Here is a 20,838-nt window from a genome sequence, read left to right as displayed (position 1 = left end):
ATGATTTCCAATAGAAGCATTGTGAAACAAGCCTAAAGCCGTTATTGTAACAAAAGCAAGAAATCCCATGACTTAAGGCAATGCCAGACGATATGAGGCATAGTCTCCCTCAAGGACAAACATCGTCTACAAGTGGCACATGCAATATGATGACAAAAGGAAGAATACACACACATGTGTACGTACGTACTTACTACTTATGTATAACATGATGTGTTGCATGCAAGTCTTGTGCATGTGAAGAAAGGATTGTAATTAGTAGAAGAGGGATAGCACATCTATCTCCCTAAGGCAATGATTGACACTTGGTAACTGATCCAAACTCCCTCATGCTTGAATTGAGGGAGGGTGTTATAGTGCAACATATGTGCTAATAGGAGCTATTCAAGCAAAGGCCCAAGCCAAGGCCTACATGGGTCTATTTGAGGGAGTTGCCACTTGGTAGTGACCCTAGACAAATTATCCCAAGGTCTAAATGGGTCACACTGTGGGAGTTGCTACTTGGTAGTGACCCTAGAGGGATTATCCCACATACAAGGAAAGCCTAGGCATATAAGTTGCACACTTGTGAGAGCCTAGGCACATGAGTCCTAGATGTGTGAGAGGCCCAATTATCCCATGCACATTTTGGGGGATGATGCACTCAAAGTGCCTAGGACTTTGAAGGTTGAGCATGTAAGAAAACAATACAACGTCTATGCTCAACAGATAACAAGATCTTGTATGCAAGAGAGAAAAGTAGATAGCATGGAGAATCAAAAATTTGATTACTGTAAAATTGATACAATAGATGGCACTACCTCCCAGCCGTGCACTCCTATTACAAGCTTTGATGGTGTGCTGGAAATAGTGGAGGACGTAGGTTGGATGCTAAGGAATCAGGGTTCCTGTAGCCAGTAATGATGATGGGCTTCATGGGCATGCTCTTATATAGCCACCAGTCACGGTTAGACGAGAGATCGACCCAGTTGGCCCAAAACGGCCGATTAGAGGTCGGAGGCCACCGACCACATGTTAGAACCGTGGTGCAAAATAGAGCAACTAACCTATGGTCTCCGTTCGGCCATCCAGGATCATCTGGGGCTCCAAACGGGCCCCGTAGCCCGAGAGTGGGCTACCTTGGGAAATGCTCCATCTACCCTCAGTGTGGTCAATCATGGGATGTCTTCTCGCACTTGCATGTAGCCTAGTTGGCAATGTGCCAACTCTATCTGAAGCTGTCCAACCATCAGGCCACACATGGCCCCCATCTGGTGTCCAAACCAGGACCTACTGGATAATCGAGCTACTCAAATGCCTTCTCCTCATATGGGGGGCTTACAAGTAGAGTTAGCTGGTTCCCACATAGTTACATGAGAGTGGAGCATTGATATCTAACACCCCCCCTCAATGTCCACCTGTGCAAGTGAACTTACTTTTTCGGCCCAATGCCAAGTTGATGAAGATGCCTCTCCAGCAAGTCTCTTCCAAGAGCCTTCGTGAAGATGTCCGCAGCATTCTCTGTAGCCGAACAATACACCAAGTCAACTCTCCATCCATGATGAGCTCGCATACATTTGTGGGGGTTAAAGGTCACTGTGCCTTAACCCCGATTATGTACAATACTCAAACACATATATAAATGAATGAAAAAGAAGATTAGGGTGGTTCTGCACCCACGAAACTTGTGTGGCTCTCTGTCTCTGTTTCTCTCTCTCCTTCTTCCGTTCTTGCTTCCGTTGAGAGCACTCTCAACTGGTATCAGAGCCTGGGTGATCTAGCTGAGCGTGCGTGAATGCTTGAAGCTTAGCAGCTCTGTGGGAGGAAGGAGAAGCTCTGTGGGAAGCTTTGTGGGTGACTTTACTTGCATCCGAGTGTGCAGAGACCTTGGAGGAACATTTGGAAAAGTCACTTTGGCTTTGCGAAGTGGTTTTGAGAGCCTGTTAAGTGCTTTCAAAGAAAAAGTCGTTTTTTGAGCTTTTCCTTGTTCCGTTCGATGACAGAGACTCCGTATTGACTTGTAGAGGCAACTATTGCTTGCTTTTGGTGTCCACATTACTTCAGGAGCTTGGCAACACCTTCATTCTTGAATCTGGGATCATTTCATTGGATTTCCGACTCACTGTGTCAGTTCCTGCGTTTTTTGCCCGGGTGTTGGAACTCAAGTTTGGAGCAACCATTTGCAGATCTGTCACTTCCGGTGGACTCAGGAGGTCCTAAAACTTCTATGTTGCTCATCATTCGCACTCCGGTTGAGTTTACAAACAGCTCTGTTTCCAAAAACGTTTTTTCAGTCCGTGTGTTGGATCCAGTGATTGAGACCACGGTTTCCAAAACCGTCTGTCCTATTGCGTTCCGGATGCCCAAAAACCCCTACCTGTCAGTTCTTGCGTGATTCGGTGGAGGATTTTCAGAGTTATAGATCTCTGTGTATTCGATTTCGTCTCTCTGTTATGCATTTTTCATTCTAAGGCTTTGAAACCTTAGATTTATGCCACATGGCAGTGGATAAGTGTTGACTCCCATTTCTCACTCATCGGTTGGGATTTTGGAGTTCTGGTAGAAGAGAGATATTTGCAAATTTTCTTGCTGAGTCCGATTATGCAATGGCGCCCATGTTTTGAGGCATCTCAGGTTCTATTTTCAGTAGCGGTCATTATAGTGGGACTATGATTTCTTGAGCATACCTTATGCAGATCACTCTGGTTGCAGTTTGAGCAGTGTGCGCTCATTCGTGGTATGCATTGGGTTGCAGTGGATGATTTATAGGCCATTTGGATGCATTGCGATCCTTGTTGGATGCGCTGATAGGCCCAAATTGCCTTGTGGGATGCTATTTTTTATGGATGCTTTGCACATGGATGCTATTTTATGCTAAGGGACAGCTTTGACACATTGTTGGTGATGCACTGATAGCTCGGGGGGGTCACTCGTCATATGTAACCCTATCACGTGAGTTCAACAGATGGGTTTTTATTAATTCAATTACTTACAGATTTATATATACATAAGGAAGTAATTTACCCAAAAATTAATATACAGAAGGGCATTTTTTATTAAAAATTATCCAGAAGTTTGCAACATGTGACATGGATATTTGCATAGAGTGGATTAATCTACCATTGCCACCAGTAGGACCTCTTTTGGATTATGAGTTTTGCTTTGAACTTGTCCGAGATGAAGACTTTCAGGGTTGAGGGAGTCTATGGTGTCTGGTGTTTGGGGTAGGGGTGAGTATATGGAAGAGATTGTAGTAGTTATAAAGGTAGTATAGTGCTCTATCTTTTTTGCAAAATCAACAGTAGACGTATCCTAAAAGCCTTGCCTTGTGAGTATATTGAAACTTTTTTTGTATGATGTACACCATTGAGTGATGAGGGAGTGTTGATGTTTGGCCTTCCATGTGTGTGAACCCTACTTTGATGTTGGTGATCGTGCCAAGTATCACTTTGCAATCCTAGCCAACATCGTGGAAGCAAATGATTGGTGACTTGTTGCATGTTCTTATCAGCTCGCAACTCACGCTCGCCACCTGTACTTGCCTTGCACTAGTGTTCACAAAAAACCTACAAAGCCTTACAATGAAACTACAAAATTTTAGGTTTCACCTGATAATTTTCTATTTGCAGGTTTATGGAAATTGTTCTTGTAAGTGTTTCATAGGGATTTGACTTGGAAGATCAAATATGCAATTTTTATGGGTTTTCATTCATAAAACATGAGTGTTTTTTAGTGCACTAGAATCTAAAATCAAGGTTTTTAAACCTTGCATGCTTAGCATATATAAAAAGGTTAATTTTATATAGCTTTATATAAATGGCTTTTTAAAGAGAGAGCCTAGTTGATGGAGGATCACGATAACCTGGTTTATGGAGGAGGTTCAAGATAACCTTATCTCCCTGTAGCCTATAAGGCTTTGCCATGCTAAGCCTCCTCTAACATAATTTGAAAGAGGATTTTCCCTCTTTCACTAATCAACCACTTCCACCTACTCCCTCTCCAACTTCTCCGTTCGTTGGCTTCTCGCTCCTCTGCACACCTACTAGCTGTCTCTCCCAAAATGATGAGACTACGACTTCAAGCTCAATACAATACCGAAAAGTCGAGTTCTTGATCTCTACAAGTGATTTTCAACCATCTATTGCAGATGCTTTAGTTCCTACGTCCCATGCTTTGCCTTGCAGGTTCTTCACATAATGACACTTCGGGCTTGTGCACTGTAATGCAGGTCCTAGCTCTTGAGTCCTCAAGCTGTTAGGTCTTCGATCTTGAGTCCTCAAGCTAACAACGATCCTTGAAGGTGCTCCTACCTCCGTTCTACAGGCAATTTGCAAATCAAAAGGTTGCAGTATAGAACGAAAGAATACTTCACGGGAGATCATGCTGCAGACTTTGTTGACGAGAACGCAGCAAAACTATTATCATAAGAAAGAAAGCGGCAAGAACAAGGTGGCTCCTCTTCGCAGTGTTCATGTTTTCACTACTAGGAGGGATGCTAAGAGTTCAATCCTCGCTGCATCTCTTCTACTAATTCGTGTTGTGTTCAATCTTGTTGCGTCTCTTCTACTTCGTGTGGTGTTAGCCTTGGCCCCTCTTTGTTTTGCTTTTGCGGTCCTTCATATGCTAATATGTTATTGTGTTTAACTCTTCTGGCTTTGCTTGATGACCAGAGAGCAGATCTTCTAGTCCAGCTCTCTACCCTTCTCATATTCTTGACTACATGAGAAATAGATTGGGCATAGCGTTGATCTACAGTAGGCATTCTAGGTAATTGAATTTGAGGGATTGGATTTTTGTTTATCAAATCAAAAAATCTGGGGGGTAATAAGTTGGAAAACAGAGGTCAAGACTGCTTGCTACAGCCAACACTCCCTGGAGCGGAAGATTGTAAAGCGTATGCTTAGAAAACACACAGTCAAATCCCACTTCTTTCCTTAATGTGTATAGCATAGAGAGATACATACAGACTTAGATCTTTGAATAGTGCAACACTAGAGTAGAACAGTTGATCATATATTTGTAGATTGCTAAAAACAATATGGACAAAACCTGAAACAATAGAATGTGTTCAGTGTGCTACCCTCTAGCATACAGGGTGTTGCCTAGATAGGGATCTCTGACCACCCACAACTGTCATCTACCTACTTCTAGCACCTTCGATCTCTATCAGCCTGCATGCTCTCCTAGAGCTTCAGTGGGTTGCGTAGTGATGCCCTGCAAACAGACAACCTTGCTACTCCAGTGGACAGCCAATGGTAAGGCACTATTTGCGAGTAACACATTGCCCAAAATTTCTGGTTTTCAACGTAGACATCCATAGTCACAACTCAGATTTCTGAGTGGATTGAGATGGATGATTGCGTGAGCTCTTGCAAGATGGAGAGAATGTCCGTGGGCTGCTCTTCATATTTCTCTCTGTCGGTTGTCAAGCCAATTGTCTCAACGTTGTTGACTCTACACAAGCTGGCAGCAGCAGGAGAACTAGGTGAGTTGCGAAGTATGAACAATCTCATTTGTTGTGCGTTGAACAATCTCATTTGTTGTGGGTTGCTCTCTCTCTCTCTCTCTGTGTTGAGCGCCAGTGATGGCTTTCAAATATCACACAAGTCTAACATGTATGGGATTGCAACACAAAAGCTAGGGCTATGGGATTGCAAAGCAAAAAACAGGGGAAGATCATGGAGGAAACTTGCCATAGAGCCCATTTAATAGTATAACGTTTTTAATTAGGACAAGGCGGAAGGCAATGAGCCGAGAGCTAGAAACGACCTTCAAAAGCCTCAAGGGGAGTGGCAAGATGTTGCTGGATAATGGAGGCATAGCCAACTCTTTGGATTTTTGAGTTGCATAGCCTACTCTTTGGGTAGAGGGATTCGAGGTTCCCCTGTGCCTCCGAGCGGGGATCTCATCTTTGGTGCCAAACGGTCCTCGGATTGTGCTACCTACACAATAGAAGAAGTAGAAGAGGAATGAAGAGGGCGGAATCTCTTCTCAGTTAGAGATGCCCAGTTTGAGTGCCCCTCCTTTGACCAACAGCCATGGTGTCCCCAATGCCCCCTTTGCCACCACCTCGTTCAATGCAGTAGACCTCAAAGGCAGTCAGCACTCTGGTAGTAAGCACCACAAGAGTGACACAAATTGTGGCCTTGGTCATGGCCAGGACTGCGGAGTTGCCACGGACGGAAGGGACTATGACTTTGGTTGCAGTGACTAGTGTGGTGAGTGCATCTACTGTTACCTCGAGTAGTGAATCCATTTTGGGAGAGGTAGCAAGTTTTGGTGACTCTCTCCAACAGTGGGGCGAGGGATAATTTTGGAAGAGGCACCAGGTTTTGGTGACTCTCTCCAACTACGGTTACGATGACTAGTGCGGTGAGTGCATCTGCAGCTTGCTGTTACCTCCAGTAGTGAATCCATTTTGGGAGGGGCAACAGGATTTGGTAATGTCTCCGAAAATGGCGAGAGAGAATTTTGCAATCCGCCAGCACTTCAAGACGAGTGTGGTGACCACGACAACAACAGGCACTTCATCGGTCTCCACGCAGCTTGGGTTGCTCATCCATAGCTTAGGATTCCTTATTTACCTTATTCCTTCCCCTTTACCTTACATAAGCTCTCTAATAAGTTTGTTCATAAGGCACTGCATCTCGAAAAGGCAGTTTTGGGAACGACTTAACTGGAGTTTATAGCTTGCCTTCTACTGAGAGGATTTCTATTAATTGTCCCTTGGATTTGTGCAGGTCACCAAGGAGACTCTCTGTTCGCTTTGTGCCTGGTTAGCAATCCAAAATCAAAACTATAATTGAAATAAAGGTATGATAGCTTTTCTTTCTCTGCTCAATAACCCATCCGTTGGCAAATTTTTGATAAGTTGATAAGCTTTTTTTGGGAGGGGTTTCTTCTTCACGTATGTTCGATGTAGTGTCGTCTTTTCATATAGTATGTCAATGCCATAACCTTTTTATTCTTGATATTACATGACTATTACATATTGACGTAGTGTCGTATTTGGCCTTTCGACATAATACTTCGATCATCTGATTTGTAATGTAATATTTGAGTCAATTACTTGGGCCATGCATTTGCATGGTGCTTATCTTTCCGCATTGGATCGTATTACTCGATTATATGTGCGGTTAAGTAAGTAAGTCTGCATTTCGACATTTGGTTGTAATATTCAACCTTTGATGTCGTTACAAGGACTCCTTCTCATTGTTTTGAAACTAGCTCGACACTTGGTCGTATCATTTGACTGTATGTGTCGTCTCTCAACCTTAGAAGAGTAATAGGATTCAACACTTTGTCGTTTATTAGACTTTTGGTGTTGTTTTTAGATATATAATTTATAAAATAAGTAGGCTTCGACACTAGGTCGTTTATTCGGCTTTCAGTGTTGTCGTAGCTTATTTCATAAAACAAATGTTTAAACTTCGACACATGGTCATTTATTTGGCTTTCAGTGTCGTTGTAGGTTATCAGTGTTGTATGATAGTTTCGGCTTCAACACTTGGTTGTTTATTCGACTTTTGATGTTGTTGTACTTAACATTATTAAATGTAACTGTCCAAGCTTTGACACTTAGTCATTTGATTTGATGTTCGTGTCATTGTAGCTTGCATAGTCCTCTTTGGAAATATTTTGTGTAGAATGTAGGGCTCATCAATAGACAATGAACCAGCCAGATATAGAAGCTACCAAAACAATATATTTCCATCCAAAACTATGGGCACAACAAAAGAGAGAGGGATCCAAAGTCCCACCAGAGCGTGGTACTTTGATCTTACCACAAGGTACTTCTACTATGTGCCAGATATCTCTAGACTCGAGCCCGCGTGATCCATCTCGAGCGGATGTAGACTTTATGTCTATATCCTTCTACCTTACTTCCTGTGTACAGCCTAGGTAGGCAGCCTTGTGTGAGCTAAGTCTGCAGCTCCTCAGCCAAGTTCACCTTCTAGTCATAGGCCAAAAGATGATGTATGAGGGCTTGGAGTCCCACCACAGCGTGGTACTTTGATCTTACCACAAGGTACTTCTACTATCTTACGGATATCTCTAGACTCGAGCCCGCGTGCTCCACCTCAAGCGGATGTAGACTTTATGTCTAGATCCTTCTACCTTACTTCCTGTGTACAGCCTAGGTAGGCAGCCCTCTGTGAGCTAAGTCTGCAGCTCCTCAGCCAAGTTCACCTTCTGGTCATAGGCCCAACTGGTGCTGCTCTGCTGCTCCTTCCTGCTCCCTGAAGTGCTGCTCCACTCTGCTTGAGCTGGATGGTGATTTGATGCTTCTAAAATGTTTTTCTTGTCTATCTGCAAGATTGGTGGTCGAATCTTAAGTTCTACATTCTCTGCCCATTCTTTTGGCTGTGTTTTGGCAACATTCAGTGGTTTCAGGAGTTCTACACATCTATTGGCTATTCCAGACAGTTTTGCATTAATTGTACTTGGTGATTTTACAGAGAACTACCTCCTAATTGTTAAAGGGGAGATAGAACAGTTAGTTTGTCTTCTAGGGCCCATTTTGGTTGCATCAAGGATTCTGGAATATTGTTTTCAAATACCAGCATTACTCGAACCTCCAACACAATGGATCTTTCCAAACACACAGAAATGCACAAAGAATTCTGAACCCACAAACTATAAAGAACAGAGAGAGAGATCAACACAGCTTCAAGGAGCTGCAAACATCCAGCAAACTGCTGCACGAAAGGACAGCCACGGAAGACTGCGCAAATCTGAGGTATACACAAGAAAGGTGGCCAGGTTTTGCTCCTGCATGCCTCTTGTGAAGGGTTTCGATGGGATAGAACTCCGGCCACCTATGGCTTCTCTTCTAGGTAGCCAACACCCTTACCAGGCCAACCTGGTCAGTAAACTGAACCGAACAGATCTAGGCTGACCCTGGTCTGTAAAAATCACCTCCTCTGCAGGTCTGCTGACCTGCTTGTACCCAACCTGTTCCATCCCAGGCCTGTCACTGCTGCAAAACCGGCTGCAGGTCTTACACTAACCTTGCAATGTTCCAGACCAGCACACAGTTCCACGGAGTGCTCCAGCCTGTATTGCACCCCCCAAAGCAGCCTGTACAGTAGGCGCATGCCCCACGCTCTATCCTGCTGCTGCATTGCTCTCGACAAGGTCTTCAGTGGCTTAAGGAGGAGCCCCAAAATGCCTCTGTTGCTACATTGCTCTCAACAAGGTTTCAGGGGTTTATGGAGGATCCCCAAAATGCCTTACTTCAGCACTCTATCTGCTGCAGGTGTTAAGCATAGATGATATATGAGGGCCCCTCCTTTTATAGGCCCCCTTGGGAGCTGGCTGTCAAAAATCGACCAGTCAGTCCTAATGGCCGACTGGCTTGCTGGCCGACTTGGTTGGCTGGTCCTGTTGCCCCCTGCAGGCGCCCTTTTGGCCTGCCATGTGCCAGCTATGTTCCACCTCCTGTGCGCCTCTGTCAGGGGCCTGTTCCAGCTTATACATTCATGCCATGATGGGCCTCTGTCAGCCCACTGGCTCTGTCTTGACAGCTATCCACATGGCAGCCTGTGTGCTGCCCATGTGGCAGCCCCCTCTCCACCATGAGTCCCCTGCCCTCATGACAGCCAAGATGCTATCCATGTGGCAGGCCATTCCACCTATGGTCCACCCCCCCCGATGCACTCCTCATTTGGGGGCTCACAGATGGGGAGGTGACCATTCCAACACATTAACGGGGGCTTTTAAGTTTTCTAACACATTTGGAGCAGACTCCTAAAAAATGCAATATTTACTTCAAACTCCTTGCACATAAACAGCTTGTATGGCATCCAAATGTCTGTGACCGAAAGGGGTACCCAATCCTCTGTGAGTGGGACCTAGCAATATGAGTAGACTGCTCCAAAATGAGCCTGCAGCAGGTTGCAGCTGCCTTGGTCAGCTCCAAAATGCAACACGGGCCCTGAGGTCTGCAAAAGACTGTAGACAATGTCTCTTACAAGCAGCACCTAGATGGTGCATGCACTTTAGCCTGTGCAAACCCTAGCTGCTGTAGAAAATAGAAAACCATAGGAGCAGGTGCATAACAGGTCAGAACCTATAGTAGAACAGGTCAAAATCAAAACAGCGGCTATAGATCAGGCTGTGCAGGAATTTCAGCACTGAAACAAGTAGTGTCTGCCTTGAAAACAGTAGAAGAGCTTCAAAATCTGCACCAAAGCTTCAAAACCTGCGGGCACCTTACTTCAAGCTGCTAGCTCAAGGTAGTGGCTATAGGAAAACAAGACAACTATGGCTGTAGGTGGAGTTTCCCCATGACAGAAGTCCTCTCCCGAACTTGGAATGGAGTTGGGGAATGGAGGGCAACACAGGCAAGTTCTAATACGAAATGTGAGAGATGGAGATGCTGGAGCAAGCAAACTTGACATGAAGTTGCAACAAACTAAAGTCAAGCACTAACTATGGTTAGAGGGGAAAACCTTAGAAGGAAAAAGTATCCCTAACCCTCCTAACTAATCAATACATTGGCAACAGCCTTAAATATTACAATATTTTTGCATAAATGCTAGTGTGTAGAGGTTGTAAACTTCCCAATAAATATACATCCGAGATTCATGCTCATACATCGGAGGTAACAATGCTAGAGTCAATGATATTTGTGTCTTTGATTCATGCCTATGTTAAGCAACTACAATCTCCAATTTTAGGGACAAATATACCAGCTTGCAGCGCTCCTTATTTTAGGGGCATTAAGGCCAGCCAAAGGCACAAAAGGAACCAAACAGACCAGCCAAAAGGTCAGCCAGTAGGGCCAAACAAGTGGCCAGAAAGGCCAAAAATGGCTGACTAGAACTGGCCGACGAGAATTGGCCGACCAACTGGCCAGCCCACCGACCTAGGAACTGACCGACCAGCTGGCCGACTTCCTGGGTCAGGCCTATAAAAGACTACCTACCCCCTCAATCTCTACGACTGGACCTGTAGCTGCTCCTCACCTCCTCCATCCTTTGCTGCAGCCCCTCCTGCTCCAGATCTACTCCTCTGCTCCAGTTCTGCCCCAACTCCTTTGTCTCTTTATTCCTCTCCTCCAGATCTAGCCCTGGACCTCCAGCTGCTGCTCCAGATCTGCTCCTTTTCTTCATCATGTTGCTATTCGAGATAGCCTGAAGGTTCCTTCCTCAGAGCATGTTGTTTTCAGCCATTTCCTAGGGCAGCTCCAGTGTGGGAGAGGAGAGCACACAACGGGATAGGAGACACCAAAAGTGGTGGAGCAAAAGCTACTCCAGCTTATTCCTCTATCATATATATATATGAGTATACATGGGCATTGTACAAGTGGGTGGGCACACTGCCCTTTACCCCAACAACCTCCCACTTAAAGGCAGTGTGCCTTTAAGGGAATATAGTACACATACAATACAATTAGCCATAGGCTAAAAAACAAGATGACCAGACCGTCATCCTATGCCCATCGGCAACTTTACAATGTGCAAAGTGCATAGAGGATAAGCTGCTAGCAAACATCAGGTTTGCAGGATAGAAAATGACAAGCTGTAGATGCCTGTCAACCAAGATCTCATGCCAGATCTCACTGGGAGAGTGAACTCTCACCACCACGTGCTCCTGTGCTAAGTCCATAGCACTCGAACTGTCACTGTGCAGAGAAAATGTCTCTGTACCACCTGTGACCATAAGCACATAACCTACAATAGACCTCTGCTGGTCTATCCAACCTGCATGCTGCTCCTGGAAGCATAAGGACTTGATGTCCACAACCGCTTCCCCACTGCCAAAATCTACCATAATCATGCTACCAACTCCCACTGCAACGGAAGCAAGAACTGGAAGTGTAGCCCCAATGGCAAACATGTGAGAACCAAGTCTCAACACAATCATGGATGCATGAAGTACTATGGCTGCCATATCAACCATAACTTGCTGCTCAACTGATCTGTGATCGTCAAACCTACTGTGTTTCAAGTATGGAGCCAATACAGGCAATGGAGTACTCAGTAACTTTTCCTCTCCATACTGAAACAACCAAGTATCTAACAAACATCATCAAGACCATGCAGCTCCCACTGCAAAGCATCCCTGTCCATAAGGAACCATATGGCAAGTAACCTCAGAAGGATAGCAACCTCCTGAATACTAAGACCATAACCTGTCTCACTGCACATCACATCCTGAGCTCTCATAACGGTATCAAACCTATGAAGCCAAGCTCGAGGGGATTGCTTCTGGCTATAGAGGCACTTACAAAGAAAACATATCAATGATTCCTGCCCATGCACAATATGACCCGAGTCAATAACTGCAGAAACCACATCTGTCCTGGCATAACCAGCCAATGGATCATACCGGGCATCATTAGCCAAGGTATCCTCCTCACCATGCATAGCCTCATCCTCATCTGCAAGAGGCACTCCGCATCCTGGGAGTAAACTGTAACTGTCCATAGAAGATGCATCAACAATCTCCATAGGAGTATAAACCTGTGGAATACTTGAGACATTTGACCGTCTCTGACCAAAATCAAGCATCCTCTCTGAAATAGACATTATGGCTGCGTATCAACTCTCTAGTTGAAGAATCATATAACCTGTAGTCCCTACTGGTCTCACTGTATCCAAGGAAGATACACCTCCTCGATCGGGAACCATGAGCATAAACCTCGCAGCCAAACACACGTAAATGCTCGTAACATGGTGCCCTGCCTGTCAAGAAGTCAAATGGCACTCTACCATTCAGAGATCTCCTGGGTGACCTGTTAAGCAAGTATGCAGCTGTCTTACATGCCTCAGCCCAATAGCATTCGGTAAGACCTGCATACCGTAGCATGCTACCAATCTTGTCCAATAGAATCCGATTTATGCCTTCTGCCAAGGCATCATGAGCAGAAAGATGAGGAGTGGTCAACACCCTCCTGATACCAAGTGTATCACATAGATGCTGAAATCTAGAAGAGGTAAACTCTGCATTACCATCAGTCATCAAGCTCAATAGCTTCTTTCCTGACTGATTTTCAGCATTACCCAAGAAGCGCTGAAATGTATCATATACATCATGCTTCTGCCGAATCGGATATACCCATATGTACTTTGTAGCAGCATCAATAAATGTCACAAAGTAAGAGGCGCCACCCAGTGAAACGGTAGGCATAGGCCCACAAATTGCACTATGAACCAACTGCAATGGCTTAAGATACCTCTCACTGACTATCTTCCTCACAAAGGAGGATCCTGACTGCTGATCATCATCACAATCATGACATAAAATTTGAGAGACATCCATAACAGGAATGTATCTCAATGTTGTAAGGGCTTCCATACCTGCAGTAGACATATGTCCAAGTCTGGCATACCATAAACTAGCTGATGGCTGCTTACTAATCATAAGCATCTTATCCTGGACACCTGATACATGCAATGCATAAGAGAATCCAACCCGTGATCCCCTAGCCATAACCAGATTGCCTCTAGCAATCTTCCATGCATGATCACCCAAAGAGACATGATAACCTGCCTCAACCAACTGTCCAGTACTGATCTTGCTCGTAGCAAGTCTTGGTATATGTCTAACCCTCTGTAGAACAAGAATAGAGCCACTAGGCATAACAAGGTGGATATCCCCATAACCATAGACATCCATAGAATGATCAATGCCCATCAAACCACTCTCCACAATACATTCCTGATATGCACTGAACCATGACCTATGAGGGGTCATATGACATGAAGCACATGGATCTAACATCCAATCACCGAGAATGGGTACATCAGTGGCCAAGAAGGAGGTGCCAGACATAGACAAAAGAATGCTTTCATCACTGCTACTATCAGTGGAAATCCTGGCATCCACGCCTTGAAGCTCAACATGCTTCTTCTCCTTCTTCCTGTCATTCTTAACCTTGCTCTTCTTCTTGTATTTTCTCAGCCATTTCCAGCAATACTTTTTCATGTGGCCATACTTTCCACAATAGAAACATCTAACACAAGTCCGAGAGCTAGACTTGCTCTTGGAATTCCCCCTTGAACATGACCTGTTTCTACCAATTGATCGACCTTTGGAGTGCATATCAAGGCTGTAATTCAGCCCATCAGTACATTTCAGCCCATCATGCTGTAACATAACACTATCATGGTCATACATTCGGCATATACGAGTATAAAACTCATATGCATGGTAATCTACACCCTGTACACCATCCTGTACCTGCAAGTAGACTGACTTCGAGAGTGATGATTGAATGATAGAGCATGCTTGCTCATCCATGTCATCCCAATCACTCTGTTTGATGCTATTAGGCTTGACACCTTTGCATTGAATGGGCTTATGTTGCCTCTTCTGCACTAACACATCATTAATCTGCTCTTTTCAATACTGAAAGTTTGATCCATCCAACCTCTCAATATCAAAGAGGGCACTACCAGCTGTAGATGCCATATCTGTGGCACAATAGGTCACAACCAAAGAGCAGTATAGTGCAATAGGCAACCCAAATGACCAAAAAATATAGTGTTGTCCAGACCAATTAGGTCTCCAAATAAATTGGCTGATCCAATGCTCAAAAGCACTCAGCCATAAAGAAGCATAAACAAGAATATATGCAGCCCAGTAACCTGCCAATGCTTGGCAATCCAAGTAAGAAATGCACTGAACCAAATGAGCAATATCTGCTCAACCAATGGCAATAGGAGCCCAGCTCAACTATCCATAAACATCAGTGCGGCATCCACCAATGCAAATCCATAATGCATCGAAATGGCATTTACTGCATCACCAATGCATCACCTCAAGCGCGCAATCCTTTGGCAACAAAATCAAGCATTCACCACTTGCCAAATGTGCCAAAGTGACTTGCCAAAATGCCAATAATGCCCTTGGACTGAAGTGAGATCCCAATCACTTTCTGTAATTTACTGTGAGTTCCCAATTCACTGTTGTGCAAGAGAAATTCCTACAACAATACCTCACAGCCACTTTGGGCAAAATAACACGCTGTCCCTGTTTTTGAACAGCAATATCTTTTCACTGAAAGACCGGATGCCAAAGCTGTAAACAGAAAAGTTGTAGCTGGTAAAAAGATCTACAACTTGTTAGTTGGCTTCAAGAGCCAAATCCTTGTGGATTCTCAGATATTCTCACCTGAAAAACAGCTTCCTGCACATTGGTCACAAATAGACAGTAGACTGCAACTTTTTGTGGTTTTGCAGAGGCTGTAACTCCTGCAACTTATACCGGATTAACTTGCTTCCAAAAGCAAAGTTGTAGTATATTCTGTGAACTACAACTTTCCAGTTTGGCACAAAGTGCAATTCCACACCAGGAAAGAGATATTCAGTCCTGAAAATGACTGTTTTGTCATAAAAACAGCAACAGCAGCTTCCTTGAATGTTTGCTGCCCTTCACAGCGGCAAAAAACAGCCCCAAAAATGGTCAAAATACATCCAGCAGATCACCCCGTATGTCAACTGCAACACCAACAAAATGGCAAGTACAATGCCCAACCAAATCAGCCCCAAGAATGCTCATAGATCAGCAATTAAATAGCCCAAAAGCACTGGCAAAACAGCCCCAAAATGTGCTCCAAATGATGCTAATCTGACAGGATCTCAATACATCACCGTACCACCGTATGTATCCAACATAGGCAAATAACCATGCATCCAACGAACTGTCAATGCATCTCAACCAGGCATGTACCACTGTCAAAGCATGTGTCAATGCCACTGCCAAAGTGATGTACAGATTGAAAGCTCCTTGTGCAAGACTGCAAAATGGCATATGACCAGTCCCGCAAAGTGCCTAAGCAACAGCCTCAAATCAGTTTATCCACAGCTAATGTCCACAAGGCGTACTTCTACAAAATGTCCTGCAAAGAGACCAAAATCAGCCAATGCTCAGCTCCAAGACCTCAAATGCAACAGTGGCTATCTCCCAAGCATACAACTGCATCAAACATGCAATCCACAAGCTCTCCAACAGCTCATCTTCTCCAAAATGGATGTTGTTGCTATCACTGGGCTGCTCTTCCTTTGCTCACGGGATGGAGCATCCCTACAGCCCTCCATGCAATGGACTGCCACGAGTGATCCTCAACAAAGCTAGCCATCATCAACATTGCAACGCCCACAGCTCTTGCTCCTAGGCACTCAGCCATCCACAGTAGCTTCAAGCAAAGCTTCAGCATATGTTTGCCTCCAACGTGAGCAACTCTTCATGCCTCGGCAAGCAAGCTGACTCGACATAGCTCACAACACAGTCAACCCTCCATTGGCCAAGTCCTCTATTCAATGGGACAAACCAGTCCGCAGCTGCGCCTCCACCACACACGGATGAGCAAACTGGCAGCCCCGCAAACAGTCAACCATACGAGCAGCCAAGCCATATCCCTCAGCTACTCTCTCACGAGCGCCATCTCCATAGCCCTTCAGCAGCGCCACAGCCTCTACTGAGATGCTCAGCCTCAACGTCCATTGCTCCAAACCCACCGATGGCGATTCGTAGGCCAAATAACAAATGGCTCCAGCATCGACAAACTCAGTAGTGACCTCTCATGGCATCCCTCGAATGTCAGAGCGGATCTTATCCTCCACGCACAGCAACTCCAACAACCTGCAGCCAAGAGCTCCTCATCACTGCGCCCATCGTCGTGGAGACTAGCAAAACCAAAGCCACCTCCCAGCGTCACTTCCCAGTGAGCCCAGTCTCCATATTACGTCTCCGACGCCGACCTCGTCGCTTTCATACCAGGCTGCTCCTCTCTAACCTTGCTAGCCACACTCACCAAGCTCTCCTTAGCTCTGATACCAGTTGTGGGAGAGGAGAGCACACAACGGGATAGGAGACACCAAAAGTGGTGGAGCAAAAGCTACTCCAGCTTATTCCTCTATCATATATATATATGAGTATACATGGGCATTGTACAAGTGGGTGGGCACACTGCCCTTTACCCCAACACTCCAGCCCTTCATCATCTTCGTCATGATCAAGCTACACGGAGGATTGAGTTTCGCTCCCTCTGCTGCTATCTTTTCTACCGTTTCTCTACATGGAATCATCTTTCAGATAAGCCTCAGCCACGATCCTTGAGACATGACGGCTTGAGGTTCTTGTATTCAGTTTTTCATATTACCGACAGGCACTATGTTTTCTGAGTTCTGTTCTTCAGTTGTGTCTGAGTATCGTCTATTTTTTATCGCTCCACTGCAAACCCTATCATTTCTCTATAGCCTATCCATGGGGTCTTTGAAAGTTGCTTATGTATAAGGATGCAAATTTCATAAGAATGGAGTTCGTTGTGTTCTTTATTGTAATTAACTTTGTGTTCATTGATTATTTAATCTATGAATATATTTTAGATTCTCTCTCAAAACTTGGTTTTTTAATGCATGTTTTGCCAGAAATCCTTTTGTGAAAAGATGCAAGCAGAGCAAAGGAAAAATTGGCTCAAAGTCATTAGGCGGCATCTTTGTATAGGAATAAGTAAGATGAGCAAGGAGCAAATAATAGACATAACTAGCAATGCAATACGGACAGAGTGTTTCTACAATGAGGTCATAGCCAACACAATGGGAGAGACATTGCCCAAGAGTGAAATGAATGAAGGTGGAGTACGTCACATGATCAATAGCATCATAGGAAATATGAAGAAATGTGCAGAAGACTTGCGAGATGACTTGCCTCCTAATATTGACATGGAAAAATTAGGTTTTTGGGATTTGAAGTGGAAAGAGGAGAAGGGTAGAAGCAAGAGGGTAAAAGACATAGATTCACATTTCACTATTTCGAAGAGAGTGCGATATGAGCAATCAAAACATTCATGTGATCCAACCTCTGAGGCATGGTTAGCTATTGAGGGTAGTCGCAGGGATGCTTCTCACAAAGCACATTCATTTAGGAATGGTGATTGTTCAATTTTGTTAGGTATTCCCCATGAGGCTATAGAGGAGGGTGAGAATCTTGGTGCTGGCTCATTTGGAGTATGCTTTAAAGTCACTTTTAATGGCATCTCTTTCTTTCCTCGAAGTATTACTTATGCGGCGAAGCGCTACAAAGGGAACATACCTCACACCTTAAAGTCATTTGACAAAGAGTATGGAATGCAAATATTACATCCAGGGATTGTCAGATGCATAGGATTTACTAGAAGCTTACCTTGGATCAACATTTTTCCATACTTCAATGGAGGGAGTATTGGAGACATGATGATGCAGCTACCCTTTGAGAAAGGGACTTTCAGAAAGCAAGTGTTATGCTTGAAAGGCAATGGAGTCACTAGGAGAGAACCAAATCCAATACGAAGTGATGTATAGCTTACGAGATTAAAGGCATTTGTGGAAGCTACCCCAGACATCATACACGCATTGGTTGATGCATTAGCAACTGTACACCAAGAAGGCATTATACATTGTGATCTACACCCTTTCAATGTCATGCTAGATTTTACCAAGAATCATAGTCGGCGAAGAACATTGATAATCTTCAATTATCTGATGGTGATAGTCGGCGAAGAACATTGATGATCTCCGATTATCTAGATAAAAGAGGTAGTAGATTTGGGATAAAATGGGATGGATGGCCTCTCAGCAAAAGTTTTAGAAAATCAAGTTTTTGGGCTGCATGATCAAGATTTTGTACATAATGGAAAAAAGTTAGTCAATGTTCTTGACAAGCCTAAGTGTCAATTGGCTATTGGCAATGTTTGGATCACCTTAAATCATGTCATTATTGTGTATGATGCTTTTTCTATCGACAAGCATATGCTAAGGGAGGGAGACATTAGGCGAGATGACTGCCAAAATTGGGCTAGAGCTCAAAGAATATGCAGTAGACAAGTGCAATGGTGCTTGGGAGAATTGGCAAACAATGGAATTCATAGAAAAGAGAGGAGTATGCTAGGAACACAAGCTTATCTTGAAATTGCTAGAGACTACATCGACATCTTCTTATCTCCACATTTGAATCTTGTGGATCGAGTCTATCTTGCAGGCAAAGTCTCTTTTTTCTTTCAAATTTGGAGGTCTTGGATTGTTCATCATGCCAACTATACGTTGAATAGAAACTTCATAACTAAGGAAGCTTTCTTAGCAAATTTTGTGGACCTTACAGACCTTGACATGATAAATATTGAGAGCGTAATTGCATTGGCAAACCTCACCTATGAGTGTAATAGCAATAAGTATACTTTAGATGAGAATGATTGGAATGTATTCAATGACTTTGTAAAGGGGCATTAAACGCACTTGGTAGGGGCTTCTTTGTAATCTTTCTAATATGATAAAAGATTTATTATGATTATTACTATGCGCTGAGTTTAGTCTGATTTGTCTTAATGGATTTTTTAAATTATTTTTTTGCAGGATCTTGAATCACAGAAGTGGATGATTTGCAACTGCCTGGGTACTTTTGTTTATATGAATGCCATAAAGCAAGTTTGAAAATGCTATTTTGGCATCGGGTACAACAAGATGTTGTATGAATGTAGCCTCTATGGTTTTAATACCATGGTTTGATATGACTTAGTAAGGGTTTTCATGGAAGAAAAAAAGTGGAAAGGTCTCCTATAAATGTGACAAAGAAGAATGATATTTCCATCTTTTGCTTCTCTAACAATCAAGACATGGAAAAAGTGGCAAGGCCAATCGTGAATGTGGCCAAAAGCATGGTGTTTTAGTTTTTTCTTCTCTACTCCTTCTCTAACAATAAAGACATGGAAGAAATTACTAAGTCTCAGATATACATTGTTTAAACAAGTTTCTAATCTTTCACATAAGAATGCTCTAGATGTTTGTATTTGGCAAGAAATAAACATTATATATCGTCATTGAATGCTTTGTAAAATTGGCTAATGTATCATCCCTTCTCCTAGCTGAAACGCCCATACATATAGTTTTGTAAAAAATTGAAAGATATAAAGCATTTATAAAAGCTCCCAATCTTTCATGTAGTATTTTTATAAAGGTTGTTTCTTGAGCTCTTTACGTGTTTCAAGTGACTTTGCACAATTCTTTGCTCTTGGTGTACGGCAGACATGATTTGTCTTGTTTGATATCTGTTCCTCTTAATTTTTGCACATATGTCTTTATTCTTTGTTTCTCTTGCCTTATGGCATCATCAAGACACAAACCCATCTTAAACTTATGCATTGCCCATTATTGCAGTTGGTACCTTAATTTTTTGTGTGTAGATTCAAATAATGCAGGTGATGTAGAGATCTTGCATTCTAAATATCTCATCCTACCTAAAGGGACTCCAAAAGTAGTAGTGTATGACTCACATAAGGACTTTTAAAATTCCTCTAGGAAAATAAATATACTTACAGAAGGGGATTTATAAATTTTCCCAAAATTTACAGAGGGGATACTAGGAAATACTAGAAATAGGTTACATAGAGATTTAGAAAAGAACCCTTGAACGCACGTGATATAGACATATTACACTAAGTGACCCCCCCGAGACTCATAGTGCTATGCTCTCTTGGATGAGATATAGTTGATGCATATGCCAGTGGACGGTGTTTATGCTCGAGTCATTTGGCACTTATTGGCATTTTCTTTTGGGTCAGATTTGCTCATATGGATGCATAGTATATGCACATGAGTAAGATGCATCTTTTGATGCTTTGAGCTTTGAGTTTTTTGTGATATTTCAGTCTATTGTGGCATACACATTTGGGTGCACCTGGTATTTGGTGTGATTCTCTCTTGCAGGGACTAGCATTTGGGATTTTGTTTCATTTGCATCATGGCATCCTCTTCCATGCCTGAAAAGGAGTTTTTTAGCATTAAAAAGCTTGATGGGACAAACTTTTCTTTGTGGAAAGAACAAATAAGGGATGTGCTTATTCAAAAGAAGCAGATTAAACCCTTGGTAGGGATT

At 43.5% G+C, this 20,838-nt stretch overlaps 1 long non-coding RNA gene across 1 annotated transcript; it reads left to right on the top strand.

Moving 5' to 3' along the window:
- The first annotated feature begins 4,187 nt into the window (after positions 1-4,187).
- On the top strand, positions 4,188-19,578 carry LOC147884451 (uncharacterized). The gene is made up of 3 exons (XR_015543615.1): positions 4,188-4,428; positions 6,720-6,792; positions 19,320-19,578. It is a non-coding gene; the product is annotated as an uncharacterized LOC147884451 (long non-coding RNA).
- The last annotated feature ends 1,260 nt before the right edge of the window (positions 19,579-20,838 follow it).

This window comes from Dipteris shenzhenensis, chromosome 27, assembly GCF_047967505.1.
Source record: "Dipteris shenzhenensis isolate YYH24624 ecotype China chromosome 27, Dip_SZ_1.0, whole genome shotgun sequence".
In the NCBI taxonomy this organism is placed as follows: domain Eukaryota; kingdom Viridiplantae; phylum Streptophyta; class Polypodiopsida; order Gleicheniales; family Dipteridaceae; genus Dipteris; species Dipteris shenzhenensis.
Note: the sequence above shows the minus strand (reverse complement) of the source record. Positions and strands in the feature narration are given on the sequence as shown.